Source organism: Rhineura floridana, chromosome 6 (genome assembly GCF_030035675.1).
Source record: "Rhineura floridana isolate rRhiFlo1 chromosome 6, rRhiFlo1.hap2, whole genome shotgun sequence".
Classification (NCBI taxonomy): domain Eukaryota; kingdom Metazoa; phylum Chordata; class Lepidosauria; order Squamata; family Rhineuridae; genus Rhineura; species Rhineura floridana.
Genome location: NC_084485.1, coordinates 42,550,654 through 42,573,711, shown reverse-complemented (window position 1 = coordinate 42,573,711; position 23,058 = coordinate 42,550,654). Strand labels below are relative to the sequence as shown.

Sequence of the window (23,058 nt, the reverse complement as noted above, 5' to 3'; positions counted from 1 at the left end):
TATCTGTTTCTTATGCAAAAATATTGCATAATTGACCTGGTCTGACATGTCCACCTTCCTGAAGCCTTATTTCCTCCACCTGCCCCCATTAATTTATTCCATTGTATTGAGGCATCCATTTTCCAAAACACCTTGATGATTTTGTCTGTTACCAGAAGAAACTGAAAAACTGGTCAATTCACAGTTGTGAAAACTGATTAGTACCTCATGTTCCTGCAAAGAGGCATTACCCTACTTTTTTCTGACACAACTCAGTTTTATGGGTATGGGTTCACATCAACTTCTCTACAAATTCAGTGCTTATTAAGGGAGGGAAGAAATCTCTAACACTGGAAGCATTCAAGAGGCAGCTGGACAGCCGCTTCTCAGGTATGCTTTAAGTTGGATTCCTGCACCAAGCAGGGGGTTGGACTCGAGGGCCTTAAAGGCCCCTTCCAGTTCTACTATTCTATGGTTCTATATATAATAGCACATAATTCCAGACATAATAAGGGCCCATCTTCATGGGAGCATTTCTTTGTAGGAAAGACATTTCTTTCACCTTTGCTTTTCATTTGCATTGTCTGCAGTTCCTGCTCAATGTTAGGTGCGAATCGCTTTTTCCCATTCACACAAGCAGGGATTCCTCTGGGGAGGATTAGCTTCTGTTTGCAGGTAAAGTTATGTGAACCATGCAAATTTAAAGGAGATATGAATAGCACCAAACACACAGTAAACTGCCGTGTAGATGAGCCCTAAGTGTGTACATATGGAAGATGTCGCAGAACTAATCTTGGTAACAATGAGAAAAAAAAGAAGTGCTGGACCAGTAGAAAATTTAATTATATACCATGTGAGTGAGTAGAAAAATGGATACTTCTGGCTGCTATTTTTAAGTATGTCTCCAAATGAAACTGGATTTGTTTTCACTTGTGCAAAATCAATGGGTTCAATCCAGACTTCACTTTCTATAGGTGGGAAGGCTCCTTCTGCCCAGATCCAGCAAAGAGATCACACTGGTGGCAATTTTGCCATTTTCCCCTTGCTCTGCCACACAGTCTTCCAGCCCTCTGAAATGGTGTGTGAGATGGCAGTGGGAAATCAGCAAAAGTACCCCCTCCCAGCAGAAGTGTCCCCTGAGCAGATCTCCAGTCAGAAGATGCTCCCACCCACAGGAGCAAAGTCAGGGTCCAACCCAATGGGTTATGCTTCAGAGAGAACAATTTTACAATCCAGATTTTAGAAGCTGCCTTTGACTGAGTCAGACCAATGGGCCATCTAGCTCACTATTGTCTATACTGACTGGTAACAGTTCTCCAAGATTTAGACAAGGGTTTCCCCCAGACCTAACTAGAGATGCCAGGGGTTTAACCTGTGACCTTCTGCATGCAAAGCATATGCTCTGCCACAGAGCTGCAGCCCTTCCCCTTAAATGTAGATGGGCAGAGCAATCCTTTATTCACATATTCAGTTTTGATTGAAGGATGATACGACAGGCATGCCTCCAGCATATCTGAAAATTCTGCCAGTGCCCACCCATTAGGAATCATACTGGTGACAATTCCCACATGCCCCACACAGCAAGAGGGAGCCAAAGAGCTCACAATGGTAAGGACGTCTCTCAGCACACACCTCTGCCTCACCTCCACACATGCACCAGCACTGCCACTCTACCAGCTCCATTGACACAGCCGTCAACAATCCCATTGCTGCCAGTTCCCAGGCACCCTTAAAGGCAAGGAGTCAAGCATGTTCACAAGAACTATTTTACTGCATAACGTACAAAAGGGAGGGAGGAGAGTCCACGCAACACAGGGCCCACCTTGCTTCTAGGGCAGGAGCACTACAGAGTGCACACACAGGCACACATTGACACATTGTTCTTGGGGAAAATGTTCAAGGCTCAGCTAGGCTAGACAAGACTCTTTTGACGAGCCACCAAAGCGAGCAGCTGCAACAGGCAACAAAAGAAGCTTGTCAGGAAGGAACATAGGAAAGGGGTCTTATACCAAGTTGGACCAATTGTCCATGTAGCTCGGTATCATCTACACTGACTGGCAGAGGCTCTCCAGGGTTTCAGGCAGGAATCTCTTCCAGCCCTACCTGGCAATGCCAAGGATTGAACCTGGAACCTTCTGCATCCCGGATGCTCTGCCACTGAGCTATGACCCTTCCCCTAATGGCAACCAGATAGGCAGATTTCCTGCAATCTGCTACTGATCTTCATCCAAAGAGAGGGAACAATCCACACAGCACCTCAGTTTCTTATGCAAAGATATTGTATAATTGGCCAGGTCTGATTCTGCTGCCCCTCTGCATCGGAGGATTGTCCCCACCCTGATGAATGTAATTGTTAATGCAACTGTTCTTGCTTGTTAATGCAACTTGCTTAGTATCAAGAAAAACTATTGTTTGTCATGTGGGGATGAAATAATGATATATTGTCATTTGCATCTGAGAAAACGCGGGGTTGGATTTAGGCATGCTTGAGGCCTCACAGCGTTATCAGAAAAGATGTGTATTATTCTAGCAGAAAGGATGATGAAAACAGAAAGAATACACTTCTATATTTGCACATATAGTGGTACATAGGTGAGAATGCATCTAAACACTAACAATCTAACTAAAACATGTCTCTTGCAATGAGCCTCTTTACATATGAAATACCTTTAAGTGGGGATACCTTATTACTTTTTACTTAGTGTATATGTAAACTTGTAATGTACAGCAGCACAAGAGCTGTTACACACACAATTTAGCATGTCCTAAATGCAAGAGACAATACAACATATGCTGTGTGTGTTCAGCACATGACATAACATTTAAAACACTTCAGTGATTATGTAAAAATTGAAATGTAGTCATTTTTTTTATATAGAGGGCTGTCATAATCTGAGGCCGTAAACTGTAGCTTACTTGGGCTCCATCTGCACTATAATTTAAAGCAGTATCATCATACCACTTTAATCAGTCATGCCTTCTCCCACAAGATCCTGGGAAACTGTAGTGTGTTAAGGGTGCTGAAAGTTGTTAGAAAACCCCTATTCCCCCCACAGAGCTACAGTCCTCAGAGAGGTTTAACAATCAATCCCTCTTCTCAGGGAACTCTGGGAATTGTATGTCTGGGCTGATCCACACAATACATTTAAAGCATCCAGTGCACATTTAAAACACATGACTTCTCTGAAAGAATTCAGGGAGTTGTGGGTTTCCCCTCACACAGCTACAACTTCCCTTATCAAACTACAGGTTCCTTGATTCTTTGGGGGAAGATATATGCTTTAAGTATGTGTTGGATGTGCTTTAAATGTATGGTGTGGACCAGCGTTCTGTGAGGGGAATAGGGCCTTACCTTGTGTGTAAATCCAGTACTGAGACAACCCTTTTCTGCCTCCCTTCCAGTAGTTTCAATGAGCACATGTCAGATTTAGATCACATGCTGCACAGAATATGTACACAGAATTGTGTTGTACAGCATGGTGGGACTGGAGAGGACATTAGTGCTCATTTCTACACCTGGAGCTAAAAGAAGCAGTTGTTAATCAGGTTCTGCTGCTCCCTCCCCCAAGCTCATGACCTTGAGTCATGCTGAACAGTGTAGGCTGTTAAGTTTCACTGAGCATGCAGAGGGCAGGGGCCCAGGCTGAATTCCAGTGAGAAAGAAGGGAAATGAATATTTGCATTGATTTTACGTCATCGAAGCGAATATTCAACGTATCTCACACTCTTGTGGCTAAGGAGAAAAGCCTGAAAGGAAAACTTTTGAAGGATAAAACACATCAAAGTGAAATGAAAGAATCCCCATGTTTATTATTTAGTTAAAGGCTGATGTAATCATGACCTTAGGAAAACCTGGTATTTGTTTTGGAGTGCAGCACTGTGTCAGAAGTGTCCTAGGCCTTAATTAAATATTAAAACTCTTATTTTTTTTAAATCATCATTATCAATGGAATTATTATTGGTTTTGTTGTTTATATTATTTCTGTGCTGTCACTAGGATGCCTGGATTAATTCTTGTTCATTTTCTCATGGAACTCTTTCCCATGCATACTGTCAGACATATCTGACAAAGCCATACTCAAAGTAGACCCAACTCAAATCAAGGGAGTTAATTTAGCCATGACTAACTTATGCCCTTTGATTTCAATGGCTCTACTCAGAGTACGTCTTTGTCAGACACCACATTGTATGTGCACTGCAGAGAAAATATTCATTGTTTGGCACTATATAAATTTTTGGCACTCAAGTGCCAGAATGACAGCTTTTCCCCTAATCTTTTTTAAAATCTCAGGATTTAATGCAAATCAGGAACCAGAAATTAAAATAAGAACTTCCTTCATAGTGGGCAATGGGTAACAGATGAGTCTATCTGAGAAACTCTATCAACACTTAGCTTCAAATTACTCGCTGTATATACTGGTACTTCAAATAAAGGTTGCTTTCAAATGGGGGCTTATCATTACAAGGGCTATTCAGGTATCACAAACAGGTAACTGGCAGCAGTTTTTTAACTTATTAGAAGGGTGAATCCTGATTAAATGGGAGGAAATATTATAGACTGGCATTTTGATGCCAGCAATATGCAAAAAAATGTGCATGTGTGAGCACCCCCAGCCCTATGATAAACACCTGTCTATAAGCGCCCACAGAGACTTCCTCACAGATTACCTTTATTGTAGTTTAATCTTCAAACTCTCAACCTTCAAACACTGGCCATACATAGTGTGGCTAGTTGCAAAGGAGAAAGGACTGCAATATAAGGAGATTTCATAGAATCGTAGAATAGTAGGAAAGGGCCTATAAGGCCATTGAATCCAACCCCCTACTCAGTGCAGAAATCCAGCTTAAAGCGTACCCAACAGGTGGATGTCCAGCTGCCTCTTGAATGCCACTAGTATTGGAGAGCCCACCACTGCCCTGGGCAATTGGTTCCATTGTTGTACCACTTTAACACTTCAGAATGTTTTCCTGATATTCTGCTGAAATCTGGCTTTGTCAAGTGCAGCTTGTTATGCAGTTACTTCAGTTAAAAATTATGTTTTCTAAGGCACAGAAACGATCTCCTGCTTTGTGTCCGTTCACTCACCCCTAGGGATGGGGGACAAACTGGACTCAGTTTGCATTTAAAGATGAATCTACCTAATTTGCATTTTCTAAAATAATATGAGAACCAAACTATAGCCATTCATCAACATTTGCACTTCTCTGAATTTTGCAATATAGTTCTCTAGCCAAGTAATATGTACAAAAATGTATACACTAGGGTAAGGTGTGCATAAAAATGCATATATAAATGAAAATAACATACCAAAATGCATTATATCAGGGAAATTGCTTTGCAAAATGGTGTATATTAGGTAAAAATGCATATAAACGTGTATATTAGGAGAAATTCACGTGAAAAAGCTGATAAATTTTCATGCAGACTTTTTTTAAAAAATTGCAAACTGATGTTAAGAACTGAACTTGAGAGTGGAAACTGAGAAACTGAGAGCCCATCTGCACTATGCATTTAAAACAGCAAGGGCGTTTTTACAAGCAGACATGAAAACATGATTGGTGAGCGGCCAGGCCTATTTAAGCCTGTGCTAGCTGCATCAAGGGGTGTTGTCTGGGAGGATGGAGCTTTGCAATCCATGCCAGTGTCAGGTCATGGGCCATGATTTGCAGTAAGGGGTTGCCCCATGACCTGACGCTACTGTAGAGCAGGAGCTCTACCCTCCCAGGGGTCCTTCTAAGACCCAGAGGCCCTTGGGCCTGTGCCTTAAATGGCTGCTTGCAGGTGGCAAGCCTGGTTGTTAGGAGATCTCTGTTCCCCTCACATAGCTACAATTCTCAGAGTTCCCAGTTAAGAAGGATTGATTGTTAAACCCCTCTGGAAATTTATTTATTTATTTATTATTTCAATTTATATACCGCCCTTAGCAGAATAGCTCTCAGGGCGGTGAACAAACAAGGTAAAATACAATATATCATGGTAAAAAATCACAAAAACATGTACAAACAAACAACAGAAAGCACAACAAAAACAAATACAACACAAATTAAGAAGGATACATATTAAAAATAGAAAGATTAAGAAAATTAAAAGATTAAAATGCCTGGGAGCATAGAAAGGTCTTTACCTGGCGCCGGAAAGATAGAAGTGTAGGCGCCAGGCGTACCTCTTCGGGGAGGCTGTTCCACAACTCAGGGGCCATCACAGAAAAGGCCCTAGATCTAGTAACCACCCTCCGGGCTTCCCGATGAGTTGGTACCCGGAGGAGGGCCTTAGATTCTGAACGAAGTGAACGGGTAGGTTCATAGCGAGAGAGGCGTTCCACAAGGTATTGAGGTCCCACGCCGTGTAAGGCTTTATAGGTCAAAACCAGCACCTTGAATCTCGCCCGGAAGCAAATAGGGAGCCAGTGCAGATGCGCCAGAATAGGTGTTATATGCGAAGACCGACTGGTCCTCGTCAATAGTCTGGCAGCCGCGTTCTGCACCAGCTGAAGCTTCCGAACTGTCTTCAAGGGCAGCCCTACGTAGAGCGCATTACAGTAATCCAATCTTGAAGTTACCAGAGCATGAACAACGGAGGCGAGGTCGTCCCTGTCCAGATAGGGGCGTAGTTGGGCTACCAGACGAAGATGGTAAAATGCATTCCGTGCCACCGAGGCCACTTGGAAGAAATTGTATCTCTGTGAGGAGAATACGGACCTTCTAACATCTCTTGGCACCCTTAATAAACTACAGTTGCCAGGATTCTTTGGGGAAAGCCAAGACTGATTAAAGTGATATGACACTGCTTTAAATGCATAGTGCAGATGGGTCTTGAGAAAAACCAGAATTGACAGATTTGCTCATCCCTAGTTGAAATCTTGAGATAGCAGCTTCTCCAAACTGTTGAAATTCTGGCATATCTTCAGCATACAGCATGTGGAAATAAGTAAGGTTATATGGTTTGGACTTCCAGAAACAAAATGGGTAGGTTGGCCTCAGATGAGGAGCTAACAAAAGTAGAGGTGTAGCGATAGGGATCACCCACTGAAACCACATCAGGATTAATTTTACTTTAATGGATTTTCCACAATAAGAAAAAATCCATATTAAATGTAAAAAAAAGTGTGGGTTGGGATTTTGATAACGATACCATGTGGACAATGTAAAAAACCTGTGTGTGTGAGCAGCAGCAATTCCACAATCAAAGCCTGTCTCAAAGCAGACTTAGGAATTATTTATGAGCCCATATTTTATGGGATACCAGCTGGCTCACTTGGTAGCTAATTAGTTCTTTATGCCCCTCTTGGTGACTTCAAGCTTCCTGCCATTGGGGTTGGCACAGGCAGAAGTAAGAAGAAAGAGCATTCAAAACCAAGAGAAGATCAGGGCAGGTGAATTTTACAGGCATTTGAGGTTGTTTTCTTTCTGCAACAAAAGACAGGCTAAGGAGTTGGGCTGGAGGCATTAGAAAAGCTGATTTAGGTATCATGGCAGAGCATGGTTCTGATGTACGTTTAAATTAGCCAGGGGCTATTCATCTTCTTTACTCAGACAGGTGCTGCTCAATCACCTGACAGAAGGTATGACAGGTGTGTGCTTATTTTTCTTCTCCTTTCCCCCTTATTGTTACTCTTTACAATTTAGAAATGTTGGCATCTGCATGGATTTAATTTCATTAATTTCCATAATTCAGATATGAAAGTCCTTGAGACTATGATGTGGAGGAGAGAGAGAAGCAAAAGCAACTGTGATCTAATTTGTATAAATGTGCCCAAATCCCTATACGTATGGATAGTGGTTAGTTAGGACCAGGACAATGTAAATATGAAAAAGGTGTATTTAACAGCTGGGTAGATTGTTGCTCCTGTTGGTTAAGCAAACTGGAGTATTTTATTATGTAGCTGGGTTAGGGAAAGGAAGCTGACTCAGAAACTAGTGAGTAAATTCTGTGCCAAGGAAGGATTTGTCTTAAACAGGTTGCTACCTCTCTGACAGTGCTTGCTAAATCCTTTGGGAGGCAAAAATTCACCTAGTGAAAAGACACCTGGTATTGAAACTGTGACATTCCATGGTTGAATTTCTAACTCTATCCCAGTTCACTTAACCCAAAGCATTTTTTAAAAAAATCTGAGTCAAATGTTGGCGAGTAAATCATGATTTACTGCAGGAGCAGGAAAACATTTCAACTCGATTTTGTCCATTTGCAAGTGTGATTTGGATTCAAACAGTGCTTGCAAATGGACAACTTCAAAAGAGCTCATTGTCAGGAAACCCTGCTTACTAAGGAACATTTGGGAGCATACTTTAACTCCCCAGCTGTGCCTTTACCTGCCTCACCTGGTATTGCATATGAAGTCACATGTGGGACAGGTTGGTGTGGTTTTGGGAAAACAACCTTGTGGGCCAAGTTAGGATCCCTGATGGGCTAGGTCTGTAGGCCAGAGACGCCTACAGCTGATTCACTGCAGCCATCTAAGATGGCGGGGTATTTATTTGGTTTCCAAAGAATTTGACTACTATGTATATTCTCTTGTACAGAGAGGAAATTATATCTATAAATTTAGGAGGTTTCCCTGTCCTAGAGGTGGAGTTAATCCAGGGCATGATAACGGGTGGTAATCAACATTTATATAGTACTTTGTTTAAACACTAACACATTTTAACTTGCACAGTTGTAGCAATCAAACAAACTCAGCAATTCTAAATATAATCTAATCCTGTTTATCCCTTTATGTGTTTTCTAGGCTAGATGTCTTATGATTTTAAAATTCCACTTAACAAATTCCAGTTAACTCAGAGGGTGAAAGTTGAGCTACAAATTGGCCTTCTAAGTCTCTCTATCTCTTTTATGACTGGGCAAATAGGCTTGCTCTGATTGTTAAAACAAATATTTGAGAATGTCTGTTAATACACCTTTTGTCCTTCTTCCAGACTTAAGAAACTACTCAGTCAAGTAGCTGCTGCATGTTTAGGTCAGTGCAAATATTACTTTCGGTACCTTAGAAGTGCAGGAGTGAGGCACCTTTGGACCTCCAGGCATTGCTGAACTGCAACTCCCATCAGCCTCACCAAGCATGGTCAGGGATGATGCCTTAGAGGATAGTGGGTGAAAGTGCTATAGACTGTGATGGAATAACTATTTGGGACTGACTTAACAAGTGTCTAAGGCAATGTTTCTCAACCGGTGTGCCTCCAGATGTTGTTGGACCACAATTCCCATCTTTCCTGTCCATTGGCAATGCTGGCTGAGGCTGATGGGAGTTGTGGTCCAACAACATCTGGAGGCACACCAGTTGAGAAACACTAGTCTAAGGGCTTGTCCACATGTCAAGTTTTTATTATTTAATTGCTATACGAAGGTATTATCTTTAAGAAGCTGAACGCTTACCATTATTAAGACCACCTGGAATAACTGCTGCTAATCTTAAACATCGAGATGCCAAATCCCTCTCTCTTTAGTAGTTGCAAGGAAGTGAGAATGTAGGTATGTCTAGCCTCGCTCCCCTACAATATTATAGGGCAGCCTTCCTCAAAGCTGGTACTCTCCAGAAGTTTTTGATTACAGGTCCCATCATCCCTCACCATTGGCCATGCTGGCTGGAGTTGATGGGGTTGTAGTTCAAAACATCTGGAGGGCACCAGCTTTGAGAACTCTGTTATAGATGGAGAGGAAAAACCCTTTGTGACTTCTACAAATATGGGACCGCTGTCTTGTATTAAATCTGGCACTCGTGCAGAAGAAACGATGTCTTTGCCATAAAATTAAATACTGCAATGTACAGCCTGTTCCTAGGTTCTGCAGTGCAATAGCCCTGTGCTGCTACCACTGGCACAAGGGGCCACATTTGGTCTTCTTGTTATGGCCCTAGGGGTCAGCCCATCCCCTTCCCCCACAGTGATTTTCCACAGTGTTCTTTGACAACCTGAGCATAAGCTTCACTTTGAATTGAGTGTTATGTGTGAAACTACTTGTATCATAAAAGTAATACATTCCAACTATAGACAGAGGAAGAAAGATACAGAGCTTGGAAAAGTTACTTTTGTTGAACTACAACTCCCATCAGCCCAATCCAGTGGCCATGATGGCTGGGGCTGATGGGAGATGTAGTTCAAAAAAGTAACTTTTCCAAGCTCTGAGATACGGCTACAGCTGCTGCACTGATAACAGGACAGGAGAGACCTTATCTATTCAACCTTTCCTTGGTTCCACCTTTGATGCCCTTACCTTACTTTTGAGATGTTTGCTAATACATTTTATTTCATTCTACAATCATCTCACCAACAGTCTGTGGTCTGCAGCCTTCCTGGGTGCCTGCACTTCAGTTAAAGCTCAAGAGAAGGCATAATGAGAACTCCTCCCATGGAGCTTTTTCAGATCACGAAACACAGACAACTGGGGAGGTGCAGAGAGATGTTCCCTGGAAAGAAAAACACACGTATCAGCTTTGGCCAACTCACAACAATAAAGCAAGCTTAAATAAATAAAGAATGAGGCAGTAAAGTGGCACCCTCTTTTTCAGCAGATGAAAACTGGAGGGCAGATTTCAGCATGGGGTAGTTTTTAGTATTGTTTGGTTTGATTGTACTTTTTTGATGCTTTAGATTTTGATTGTTAAGTGCTTTGGGAGCCAATGGCTGGCTAAAAAGTGGAGTGATAATGCTAGTACTGGCTTGCCTTAGCCTAAACTTCTTTCCAACATCTGCAGCTTCCTCCCCCAGAAGATAGCTAATGCAAAGATAATTGTGGGGGCTCAAGGACCAGGCACTCACTCTGCCTCACTTAGGCTGCAATCCTATACACACTTATCTGGAGCTCACTTCTGTGTATACCTGAATAGGATTTCACATGTATAGTATGCCACTTGAGCTAAGGTCCAGGATGGATGGAACTGGGCTGCAGATGCAGAATTATAGGATTGGGCTACAAATCCTGATGATGACCTTGGTGTAAAAAAAATACGCTGTATATCTTCTTACTGACAACTGGAGTACATAGTAATTTGTTTTATATATCTTGGTGCTAGTGGGCAATCCCTTAATATTTTAAAATATATTTCCAATAACTTGAGCTTTTGACCTAGATTTTGACTTGTGTTTAGATTAATGCCCACACTTGCGAGACTCTTTTGCATTTGCTGTAATAAACTAGCACAGCTCCCCCTATGGAGTTACAGCAGAAAATAGCTCAGTGCTTGTCATCTTGAAGTCAAAGTTAGTGCTTCTAGGGTAGGCTGCATATGAGATGTTTGAAGTTTACAATCTAGGTTAGGTGATGCAGTAAAGTGGATGCAATAGGGCAAGAGAGGGGTGGGTGTACAGAGAAGCCTGCAATATGAGGCTCTGAGGCTGCCTTTTTCTTGCAAGGTAGCAATCGTATTGTAAACAGCTTCTTTCTTTCTTTTAAATGACTTATTATAAGCATGGAATTAATGGACTGCTGTTAGTGAGATTTGAGAAAATACTGGCCGTTGTAGTGATGTAAAGTGATACACAAAATTAAGCTGTATCTAGATTCTTGAAGGCTTTTTGGCTTTCACTAGATGAAAAGGGCAATACAATGGCTATTGAGTTTCAATGTAAGTAGGTGCAAAGTGATCCATACTTAGACAAATATTTCCAATTTCAGATGTACACTGATCGGGTCTTGTGAACTATGACTGCTTGGGGAATTGCTGTTGGGGTCATGATGGTTAGCTTAAGGAAAATGTCAACTCAGCTTCTGGCAGCAATGAAAAAGCACATTCCATGCTAGGAATAAAGGGAAGGGAATAAAAATAAAACAGCCAGTATTGCAATCCCTGCATAAAAATCTATGGTGTGGTTGCACTTGGAATCCTATGTACAACTCTGGTTGCTCCATCAAAAAAAAAAAGTTATCGCAGAACTGAAACACACAACCAAAATGAATAAGAGATGGGAACATTTTCCTTATGAGAAAAGGCTAAAGTGTTGGGTTATTTGGCTGTCATGGGGTGCAGTGATATGGGGCAGAAATGTTTTCCAAAATGGAAACTTTTCCTTTGCTTTATTTCTTTGTGGAAAAAAACTGTTTCGTAAGTTAGTTAGCAGTAACAATGAATGGCTGTCATTTGCAAATATAAGCAAGCTTGGCATTTTTAAAGTTTTTAGCTTTGTTTACTAAATACAAGTAAAATAAACTTAGTTCATTTTCTAGCGTATTAGAAATATTTCTGATCCAAATCTTGTATAAACTTTGTAAAAATCTGTATAAACTTTGTAAAAATTTGTATAAGTAAAAATTGCATACAAAAATTTGCTTATTAGAAGTAGCAATAAAATGCTGACAAGTTTTCATGAGGATTTAATTCCCCTTCCCCAAATTGCTGTGAAAAACGTAGAGAACTGAATTTAAGATAGGAAAAAACAGAAACAGGCATTGACAGATTTGTCCACCCGTTGTCTTCATTGCAGCTGTACAGTAGGAGAGTCATTGGTGATAAGGATGGGGTTTATGGAGGATGGAATTCTAATAAAGATGGATGTGAACAAGTTGTCTAGGAAAGTGAGGCTTTAGTGAGTTCTATGTGAAATTACTCACCATAAAGCTGCAGCTGGAGTGAAGTACAGAGCATGATGCAGCTTTGGGTCAAGCTGTTTGCTTCATCCCCAAAATGTGTCATCTGGATAATCCAAACAATCTCTCTGCACTTGACCCTGCACTTCCTTCCAGAGGAGAGGGCTCATTATTTAAGGCATGCACTTGATGGTAGCCTTTGTTGACTTGGATAGATACTCAGACTAGCCTTGAATAAACTAAGGTAGATCAGCTGCTTTCTTGTTTATGAACTGTGCTAAGATTTACATAAAACTTCAGTTTTGCTAGTGGAAATTCAAGAATTGATCTCTTGCAGTTGAGACAAAGTTCCATGCAAAAAACATGGAATGTTTACTGATGTTACTAAGATTAACTGGTTTCCATTATGTTCTTTCCTACTGAAAGATTTTCTTACATATAAGCAATTATAATAATAATAAAATCATCATAATTTAATTTCATATTTATTGGTTTTCAAGCATACATCCAAACATTTATCATCCAGAATGAAAAAATACAGATCATATAAAACAAAATATACTAATCCAAATATAAAGAAAAGCAACAACCATACCCTACAAAGGCTGCACTTGAAAGCTGATTTATTTATTTGTGTATTTATTAAATTTATATCCCACCCTTCCTCCCAGAAGGAGCTCAGGACAGCAAACAAAAACACTAAAAGCACTGTAAAACATCTTAAAAACAAAAGATTTTAAAACACATTGAAATAAAACATATTTTAAAACATATTAAAACAAACCATCTTAAACATTTTTTAAATGATTACAATGGACATATTTCTGTCCCAATTTCTAACATTCTTTTCACACTGCAGTACCTGTTGCATTATGGAACTATACCTTTTGACCAATATACTGTCATGTTGCGCTAAATTTCATTCACACCAGTGAGCGTGGTATGACACAAAAATGAATGTCATTGGACGTATCAGTACTCCCCCAAGCTTTCCACACATGAACACTTCTGTTCCCCCATGATTCCTCCACAAAAACAACAGGAAAGAACTGTATGCCAATATACCACCCCACATTTTGTCACTTTCATGATTTTCTAGACTAATGGGGTTGCAGACAGATTTTTTTTTTCTAGAAAAAATCAACACAGAAATGAGTGCTAAACTTCCACTGGATTCCGCTAGATTTTCAGAACTGGTTTTTACATTGTGTGAAAGATAAAATAAAATGCAGAAATTATCAGGTAAGGAAGGAAACTTTGGGAAAATGGAATAAGCTGCTGCCTGAATGCAGCCAAATTGTCTACACTTTGATAACTGAAGGCTAACATTACAACCAATAATTCTGCAGAATATATGGGTGTTAACTATTGATGTTACAAACAGTTTGTCATAACGAAATTTACACTAGAAGAGGAAGTAATAATGATGTAGAAATGGTTAGAGCACATTTTATGAATTCCAAATCCTTGCATAATACATTGGAGGATCCTTGTTATGTTCCTTTTTGTGTACACAACTAATAAAATCGTACAAAGCAATGTTATTATTTTCAGATGTGTGAGTGGGATCTAATATTCTAGGAATGAAGAAACCTGTGGTCCTCCTGATGTTGTTGGAGTACAATTCCCATCCAGGCGCATTAGCCATGCTGGCTGGAGGGTCACAAGTTCCCATCCTATATATTCCTTGCTCAGCAATGCTGATATGTACAAGCAGTTGTTGTGAGCCACAAAATTCAGTTGTGCCCCCCCTCACCTTTCCTGCATTGGCTCATAGTAGTGGCTCATCTTCCTGCTTGCTAGTTTTGAAATACCTTTGCCCACTTCAGAATATAACAGCACTTCCAGCCAGATAAGTGCTTGGATGTTGGGCATATTGATTCAGCTGACCATTGCTATCCTCAGGGGCATTGCTAGGTACTTATTTTGCATCTGCTAATTTACAGGCAGTGGGTGGCCAGGATCTCACTAGCACTGTTCTCTGCAGCGCACTCTGCTGCCCTATAAGCAAAGTTTCTTTAAAAATATTTTTTTTAAAGAGTGGGGGAGATTTGGCTCCTGCTGCAAAGATTTGGGGCTCAGCCCCCACAGCCACCCCCTAATAATGCCCCTGGTTGTCCCAAACTATTGATGGGGTCAGCACACCCAAAGCTGACTGCGGAGAGGCTCTTGCACTGAATCCTGCAATGCTTTGTACCCCCCACCCTTGTTATGGCACTTTTTCTGCACTTTGAATGTCCAACCAGCAGTGTAGGTGATACTTCGTGCTGCTTCAGTTATTACTATGGTTTCATTAAGCTGTTTTATTTTTCATCACTCAGACAGCACTGTCATTTAGCAACAAACAAACTAACAATTGGCTGGGTATACCTTCCAGATGTTTTTGACTATAACTCCTACCATCCCTGACTATTGGCCATACTGGCTGGGGATAATGGGAGTTGAGGTCCAACAACATGTGGAGGGCGCCAGCTTTGGGAAGTCTGGGTTATACTAATGATCCATAAAGTACAGCTTTCTGGCTTCTGTGAGTAACCAAATAGGTGCCTCATGGGTGTCCACAGTGGGTGATAGCCATTTTTTAATGTTAGTCCCCAGGATCTGTTTGTCAAATCTGTGTAGTCTTTGGACACCTGGCTGGTTATCGGGGCTAGAAATCTATCATTTTTCACATGAGCATTGGAAAGACCATGTGGGCTAGTAGCCATGCAACATTCTGCAGCAATGAAAATTGCAAGCTCACTGTTCATACAGTGAATTAATTCCATAACTGAGTAGATGGTTCCAAGGCCTGATCTATGCATGCAGCTGAATGAAGTGGAAGAGCAACAAGGTGATTGTACCACTTCAGTCTGCATATGCAGAATTTCATTCATAAATGCTCCTCTACATTAAAAGAAAAATGCCTTGCAGTTAGTCACAATGGGAACTGGACTAGACTTGAATCTTATTTCATGATATGTTGCTTGTTGTTGTCATATGCTTCAAGTCGATTACGACTTATGATGACCCTATTAATCCCCTCCCTCTTGACCCTTCCCTCCCCCTTCCTTTGCCCCTCCCTCCCCATCCCCTTCCAATTCCTCCTTCCCCTTCCTCCTCCTCCCCCTCCCCTTCCTCCTCCCCATGATCAGTTTTACCTATCTTAAGCATGATTGCACGGAAGTAAATACCACTGAACTCTATAAGCATGCAAATGATCAAACCTGCCCTCCCCTCCCCCTTCCTTTGCCCTCTCCAATACGTTCCTTCCCCTTCCCCCACCCCCCATGGTCAGTTTCCTATTCTTACCATGATTGCTTAGGAGTAAATCCCATTGAACTCAATAAGGATGCAAATGATCAGACCTGCTTTCCCCCTCCTTCCCCTCTCCTCTCCCTTCCTCCTCCCCCCTCTTCCTTCTTTCTCCTCCCCTGCCCACTCCAGCCCTTCCTCCCTCCCCCCGGACAGTTTTACCTATCCTAAGCATGATTGCACAGGAGTAAATCACACTGAATTCAATAAACATGCAAATGATCAAACCTGTCCTTCTCCTCCCCTCCCCCTCCTGCCTGATCCCATCCCAGTCCTCCCCTCTGCCTTTCCTCCCCTCCCTCCTCCTCTTCCTCCTCCTGCCCTCCCCATCCCCTGTGGTCAGTTTCACCTATCCTAAGCATGATTGCAGGGGAGTAAATCCCACTGAACTCAATAAGCATGCAAATGATCAATCCATTCTCAGCAAGCTTGCACAGGATCCCATTTCTTACTTCCCGGATTAAAAAGCAGGGAAATTCATTTATAGGCAAAAAACCTTGCGGTTTAAGAATGTACCTATAGCCCACAGATATTTCTATGAAACTTTAAAAAGCAGGGAAATTGGGCAGCTATAGTGAATGCACCAGGGGAGCAGGAGGCCTGACCTCCTCTCTGAGATATTGGACTGCCCTACAAATTTATTTATTATTTATTTATTTATTCAATTTGTATCCCGCCCTTCCTCCCAGCAGGAGCCCAGGGGGACAAACAAAGCACTAAGACACTTTAAAACATCATAAAAACAGATCTTAAAATACATTAAAACAAAACAGCATTAAAAACATTTTTTAAAAAACTTTTTAAAAAGGGTTAAAAACATTATTAAAAACATATTAAACAATTCTGACACAGATGCAGACTGGGATAGGTCTCAACTTAAAAGGCTTGTTGAAAAAGGAAAGACAAATTGGCCAAAATGCAAACAAAATTTGTGTTGGTCTTTCACAGACCAATCCACTTGCTGTGTAGCTTGGAAGAATTTGGTAACATGTGCCTACACAAGCTACAAATTTGTAGGGCAGTCCAATATCTCAGAGAGGAGGTCAGGTCTCCTGTTCCCCTGGTGCATTCACTATAGCTGCCCAATTTCCCTGCTTTTTAAAGTTTGATAGAAATATCTGTGGGCTATAGATACATTCTTAAACCGCAAGGTTTTTTGTCTATTAGTGAATATATATATATTCATAGGTTTCCATGGTAAGAGGTATTCAGAGGTGGTTTACCTTTGCCTTCCTGTAAGCCTATGGCACCCGGTATTCCCAGGCAGTCTCCCATCCAAGTACTAACCAGGCCTGATCCTGCTTAACTTCTGAGATCAGATGAGAACGGGTGTGTTCAGGGTAGTATGACCATAGTCGTGATATGTTAGTCACCTATGAGATGGGTTGCATTGAGATGAATGGACTTCATGGTCCATGCCAACTCATTGATTCTATGTTTGTAACAGTGAGGTCTGAACAACAGAAGAACTGCGATCCAACCTCCCAGGCAGGTCTGGCAGTCCATAGCTCAGAATAATCCCTGACAACATGAATTTGTTTTTCCCCTCTGAAAGTCAGCCTAAATTTGCATCTATCCATATTAATTAGCATATACACATTTGTATCATACGCCTGTGCCCCAAATCTTTCAAAGGCCTATCAGCTAGGGATGGAAGGATCTGCCAATATCAGTACTCTTAGTTTCTCATTTTCCCATCTTAAATGAAGCCTCACTCACCGCATAGCTGATGAGTGGGGCAGGGTTGCAGTTGGAGGCGAAGCCGCTGCCTCCATCTTCTATTGGGGCAAAGTCGTGCATTGCATCTATTACGCATGTGTGATGTGCAGCGTGAAGGGGCGGGGTTTAAGGGCCTATTTAAGCCCAGCCACCCCTTCCTACCCCCTCTTTGCTCATGCGACGCCCACCCCACCCTCCCTCTTTCATGGTGTGCCTAGGGGTTGCTTCGGGGCCAAGTAGGAATTTTTATCCTGCCCACCCTCGTTGGCGGGCAGGTTTTTTGCCTACTCCACACCATGGGAGTGGGAGGGGATCGGGTTAGGGGGCGTAGTGATCAATAGGTGGTTTTGGCTAATTTGGCTAATTTGCATTGGAGGTTAATGCCGTACTGGGCAGATCATTTTAGCACTGGTGCGGGAAGGTGCGGGAAGGGAAATAGGTAAAGACAGCTAGGTGGCCCCCTTAGGCACCTTTGGGGGTGATTGGCAGTTTTGGAGGCCTGTCTGTCAGAGCTTTCCGGCTTGAGGGCAGGATATGGGCTGCCTCTGGGGCCAACTTATCTCATCTACCCAAGGGTTATCTGGCCCTGGGTGAGGATGACGTAGGAAGGCCCCCCTACTCACCTACAAGGTGTGGCCTGGGTAAGGGGTAAGCACATGGGCTTGCCCTTCCCCCGGTAGGGGCTGGTCGCCCAAAAGGTGTATGGCAAGATACTTGCTTATAGACAGTTCCCGCACCTAGGTTTCCTTCTGCAGGTCACTTTAAATTGGGTTTTTGTTTACTGTAATTTAATAAAGTGGCCCTTGTTCAACCCAAGCTGATGTCTCTGTGTTTTATTTTGCCCCTCAACTGCAAATCTAGTTTTCCACATTTCTGCAGAAATTTGTGAAAATGTGAAATCAGCATTTTAGTGTGAATTTCTCTTAATAAACACATCCCTCCTAGTAACAACTTGATACTTCCCCTTCCTCCTCCCAGTTGTTGAATGAGCTAATGTAGATATCTGTGTGAGCAGGAAAGCAAGCAGACCCTACAATTTTGTTTTAGACCAAGTTGGGACTGAGGCCACTATAAGTTTGTTGCTGTTTTGTGGGTGGGTCACCGTCACATTCTGGCAAATTCAGTTTGTGTGGTTAAAGTGGATTTGGGCTCTTGCACCACAAATCTGCTTCTCTCCCTCCTCCAAAAAAACACATGACAACATCACAGACTTTTTGCGTTAATGAAAGTGATGGGGGAAATGCACTGAAAAATGTGGGATAACAATTGTTTGATGCAATGCTGTATAACTTTCTCACAAACAAATCAGGGTGAATGCTCAGTAAACAGGTCATCTGGAAGAGACCTGAGAAAAGCACAGAGGGATGTGTAGCATTACGTGAGAAGTCTGATACTCAGAGTTGGTGCTAGAAATCTGGTGAGGAACCATGAATTTAGGAGAAATGGTTAGAGTTAAGCTGTATCTTCACCTATGCCCAACCTGTATATATGTGTAAATAAATCACATATCACAAAACATCAGTAAGTCTTCAGTTACCTCAATCAAAGCAAACAGAACCTGAGCACATGCTGCACCCCTGGAGTTTTCACTGCTTGGAGAACTGGTGCACACGCAATACTAGTGTTGCAAATATTGCCGTCCGTTCCCCTTGGTAGACTTTTCTAACACTAGTGTTTTACATTTCTAAGGTTTTTGTTTTCCCTTTCCTACATATCTTTGTCCTAGGTTTAGAACTTTGTACTTTTCTCTGTTAAATTTCATTGAGTTGTTTTCAGCACAGTGCTCCAGCCTATCAAGATCACTTTGAATTTTTTCTGTCTTCCAAGGTATTAGCTATCCCTCCCAATTTTGTATCACCTGTAAATCTGAAAAGCATTCCCTGCACCTTCTCATCCAAGTCATTAATAAAAATGTTGAAGAGCACTGGGCCCAGGACCAAGTCCTGCAGTACCCCATTTGTTATCTCCCTCCAGTTTGAGAAAAAATCAGTGATGAGCACACTTTGAGTATGCTTCTGTAGCCAACTGTGGATCCACCTGACAGTTGTTCCATCCAGCCCACATTTAGCTAGCTTGCTAATCAGAATATCATGGGGTATTTTTTCAAAGAACCATGTTTTCATTCTGCAAGTTGTTGTGTTAAAGTGCAGTGGGTTTCTTTGTGTTTTTCTTGCTGCTGGGCTACCTATAAGTTTGTTTACATGCTCCCTGCTTCTTAAATGTTGCTCAGGGCATCAGGCATGCAGTCTTCTTTTATTGCTGTCCTTATTACGATAAAATGTGGGCAAAACACATTCCACAGCAGGTTTCACTAGTTAAATATTCAGAGAAGCCATTCTATCTGCTAATTGGGGGAGACAAAATAAAAGCCCAGGCAAATATTGCAGTGGAGGACTTTATTGTGGGAAGGGACAACAAACCGTGCCAAACATGCTTTGGGCTCTTGGTGAAATGCCAAAGCAGCTTATTGAGAACACTGAACTTATCTGGATCTTACATGTTACCAGATGATAACAACATTGGAAGAGCCCTTCTGGATCAAACCAAAGGCCCATCTAGTCTAGCACAGTGGCCAATCCATAGATCCCTATGGGAAGTCCACAAGCAGGACATGAGTGCAATAGCTCTCTCCCGTTTCTGATCCCACCCATCCCCAGAACTGGAATTCAAAAGCATGCTTCTCTGATACTGGAGGCAATAATATAACCTTCATGACTAGTAGCCATTGATAGTAGCATTTTCCTCCGTGAATTTGTCTAATCCCCTTTAAAAGCCATGCAAGTTTGCAGCCATTAGTGGTATTCCAGAGTGTAACTCTGTGCTGTTTGAAGAACAGAATATGTTGGTTTGATCCAGCCATCTATCTCCTTGTGTCCTTCCATCTCAATATGTTCACTTTTGGAAGAAGATTAAATATCTTTGACTTGAACCCAAATCTCGTGGGGAACAGGTGAAGCTGGCTGGGTAGGAGAAGGGGGAGATGATATATGGCCAGGGACTCCGGAAGGCATATCCACTTATAAATGTGCTATAGTGATGAGTCACTACTGCTCCAGGGTTCTGAATAGCACAACTGAGGCTTGGGAGGTCATGTCATATGGCTTGATGGGAAATATCATGAAAAGAAATCATTGGGGCTGTCTGTCAGGAGAATGTTCTTCATTGTGCGTTGCATATTTGCACACAGGAGGGGAGAGATTTTTTAAAATCTGCTTTTGTGATGTTTCCTCTTTCTCTTTCTGTGGCCTTGGCCCTGATCCAGCATTGTTAAGGTAACTCTAAAACTATAATGGGATAGCTGGTTCCTTTCGCACTGCACTTTATTATGTGATTCCAATGATTTCTCACCCAGTAATTTCCATATTTTATTTGATCTTTCACATGATGTAAAAACTAGTTTCAGAAATCTAGTGGAATATAGTGGAAGTTTAGCCCTCCTTTCTGTGATAAATGATTCCAGAAATAATCTGTTTACAAGCTTAGGAACCACAGAAAATCACAGGAGTTCCCATACCCGCCCTTTAGGTGCACATCAATTTTTTTTTTTGCCTGATGAGAATTGTACTGGTATTCCAGTATAGGCATGGGTAGTAGCTTTCCCTTCCTCCTTTTCCTGCATACACCCCTGTGTCCAGTCAGCCCACAAAAATAATGTCAGATGCTAAAGGGAGAGGGGTTGCATGGTGACAGATGACCTCCTACACAGTGGGGAACTACAGTGTGCATGTGTATAATAGGTGAGGGACGAAAGCGACATTTGTTGCAGCAGCATGAAAGACATTTGCGCAAAATGTTCGTATATTGGGCGAAAAAGCCACGGTTCCTTAATGCAACAGGAACTACAGTGTCAAAGGAACTTTAGAAATTGGGACAGAAGTGCTACCATTTTACTTCACAAAACTGACTCAAGAAGCCCCATCTGTGAAAGCTGCTGCTCAGAGGGAGAAGCTGTTACTGTGGAGGAAAAGATAAGCTTTCTTAACTGTACTACTTCCCTGAGGAGGCTTCCGCATTTGGATGGTAAGCAACTTCTGGTCCAGTCACTTTCACTCTTACTTACTTTGAGTTCTATAGGATCTTGGCAGTGTATATACCAGAATCTTAATGTGGACCTGGGTTGCACAGATCCGATTTTTCCATGTCATGCATCCACACAAGTGCTTTCAGTACTTGCACTGTGTTTTTGTCCCCTCTCCTCAATTAGTATCCCGCCCCCCAATTTCTGGAAACCTGAGGTCCATCATGGGCATGTATGCAGGTATCTGTTTACCTGTGCCCCAGCCTATTTTTATTTTTGAGATACAAATTTTCTGATATTCCAGACTTGCACAAAACAGCGGGTTAAACAAAATGTGTGTATGGTTCCAGCTACACCAGCAGCCCACCAATAAGCACTTTGCCAACAGAAGTAGGGGTGTGTGGAGATAGATGGCACCTATCAAAATATTGCCACACATGTACAATCCATCCAGCCCCTGCCCACACAATGTGCTTCAGTACGTCCACAGCTGAGTCACATGATTTTATGTTGGATTCCCCCCCCTCCCACTGCAGTATCTGTGGATCAGGAAAATCCAAATTAGGGGATGGGGAGTGCATGCTGCCACTTGAATGAGGATAACATTGTGCGGACAACATGGAAAATATACACATACAGGATGCACAGAATCACCATAAACTTGTGTACACAGCCCTTGACAAAAAGGTCATGGGGCTGGGGATGGAAAGATCTGTCATTTCCAGTTTCTCATTTTTCCAGTCTTAAATTCTGTTCTGCACATTTCTGCAGCAATTTGTGATTTTTTTAAAAAACCCTCATAAAAATTCTTCAGCATTTTAGCATGAATTTCTCCTAATAAACACATTTTTGTATGCAGTTTTGATTCATGTACACATTTTTCCATGCAATTTCTCCTAATTTAGTGCATTTTTGTATGTTATTTTCACAAATATGGCACTGCCGGCTGGGCCAGGGAAGTGATTAACGCTTCACTATGTGAGGGAGTGGTCCCGAACCGCCTTAAGGCGGCGGTGGTGAGACCACTTTTGAAGAAATCCTCCCTGGACCCAGACAATTTGAATAACTACAGGCCGGTAGCAAATGTACCATTCCTGGGCAAGGTTCTGGAAAGGGTGGTTGCATGCCAGCTCCAGGCTCTCTTGGATGAGACCAATTATCTAGATCCATTTCAATCGGGTTTCAGGCCCGGTTTTGGCATGGAGATGGCCTTGGTCGCCCTGTATGATGACCTTTGTCGGGAGAAAGACAGAGGGAGTGTAACCCTGTTGATTCTCCTTGATCTCTCAGCGGCTTTTGATACCATCGACCATGGTATCCTTCTGGGGAGGCTTGCGGATTTGGGAGTTGGAGGTACTGCTTGGCAGTGGTTCCGCTCCTATCTGACAGGTCGTCTCCAGAAAGTAGTGCTTGGGGAGCACTACTCGATGCCCTGGGCGCTCCAATATGGAGTTCCGCAGGGATCAGTCTTGTCCCCAATGCTCTTTAACATCTATATGAAGCCGCTGGGTGCTGTCATCAGGAGTTTTGG

At 42.1% G+C, this 23,058-nt stretch overlaps 1 protein-coding gene and 1 non-coding gene across 5 annotated transcripts in view; one reads left to right on the top strand and one right to left on the bottom strand.

The window, feature by feature from the left end:
* Nucleotides 1-23,058, top strand: part of SGK2 (serum/glucocorticoid regulated kinase 2) — a 69,722-nt gene that overhangs the window by 18,193 nt on the left and 28,471 nt on the right. The gene's annotated exons all lie outside the window — the stretch shown is intronic.
* On the bottom strand, nt 17,029-17,147 carry LOC133388181 (5S ribosomal RNA). Its single transcript, XR_009763674.1, has one exon. It is a non-coding gene; the product is annotated as a 5S ribosomal RNA (ribosomal RNA).